We start from the raw sequence: 1,472 nt of genomic DNA on the forward strand, positions 1-1,472 counted from the left end.
GGAAACTCCTCCTGATGGGATCACACCTCACCTGCTCCTCTGGGAAAGTGTCATGATCCTCCTGCCAGAGAGGAAAGACCCCACAGCCGTATCCATATAACATCACAGCCCCCACCCAACCTGCACCTGGGGTCTACACCATCACCGCACTGTGGGGTCTACACTATCACAGCATTGTGGGGTCTACTCTATCACCACACTGTGGGGTCTACTCTATCACCGTACTATGGTGTCTACACTATCACCGTACTATGGGGTCTACACTATCACCACACTGTGGGGTCTACACCATCACCGCACTGTGGGGTCTACACTATCACAGCACTGTGTGGTCTACACTATCACCACACTGTGGGGTCTACTCTATCACCGTACTATGGTGTCTACACTATCACCGTACTATGGGGTCTACACTATCACCACACTGTGGGGTCTACACCATCACCACACTGTGGAGTCTACACTATCACTGTACTATGGGGCCCATTATGACAATATGAAAAATATCATATGTCTTTTTTTTTCTACCGGTCGCACAGAAGTAATGATCGTGTCCATTGTGCATCTCGTGTTCCACTTTTCCTGTCACTTCCGCATAGTTTTTATCTTTTACAGGTCCAGGAGCCGCTCGGTCGTTGTCATTGACATTGATTAGGACGCAGTAAAACTTTGTAACCTGAGAAACCTGAGACAGTAGAGGAAACGCTCAGAAAATGAGATCATCTGCAACATGCCGCCATAAATAGCTGAAGTAATACCGACACATGGCGCCACCAGGAGTCGCATCGTAGACCTCACCTCTAATGTCTTCTGCTGTAATATCTGGGGAAGCCGAGAGCAGGGATCGGGTTTAGGGTTGAATCTTCGGTGGTCAGGAGCAGGGCAGGGGTCTGCAGATCCTTCCTTCACTTCGTCTTGTCCTGGAGGCTGAGAAGACAAAGCCGGACAGTACGGCCCTGGGGCGGACACTGACAGCTTGGGGCCCCTTATGGCGACAAAGCTACATATATATATACATAGCCATGTACTGCATCTCACCCAGAGGTGTGGTATCTCACTCTCAGGTAAGGATAGAGTGCTGCCCGGGACCCTAACACCTGCATCCAACACTTCCACTTCAGAGGGCAGGGCAAGATTGCTCCTACGGGAGAGCACAGTCCCTGGCTGGAGTGGGGGGAACCTAGTAAGGGGGAACCATGTTGTGGGTGTGGGTGGAGGACGTAGTTAAGGGGAGAACTTGAAAGGAAGCTGTATAAAATGAGAAACCATCTTGAAAGTTCAGATTAGTCTGAGGAGGAAAGTGACAGGAGCAGAGGCTCTGCAGGAGGCTCTGCTCCAGAGGAGGGCCTAGTCAGTGAGGCCCAAGTCTGAGAGGAAAGAGAGAAGAGAGGAGAGGGAGCAGAGAGGCTCCAGGAACAGAAGAAGGGACCCTAGGGGTACGGGCCGTGCAGAAGGCCACCCGTACGCCCGCA

Source organism: Phyllobates terribilis, unplaced genomic scaffold (genome assembly GCF_046119375.1).
Source record: "Phyllobates terribilis strain yellow unplaced genomic scaffold, ASM4611937v1 Scaffold_11__3_contigs__length_659146591, whole genome shotgun sequence".
NCBI classification, from domain to species: domain Eukaryota; kingdom Metazoa; phylum Chordata; class Amphibia; order Anura; family Dendrobatidae; genus Phyllobates; species Phyllobates terribilis.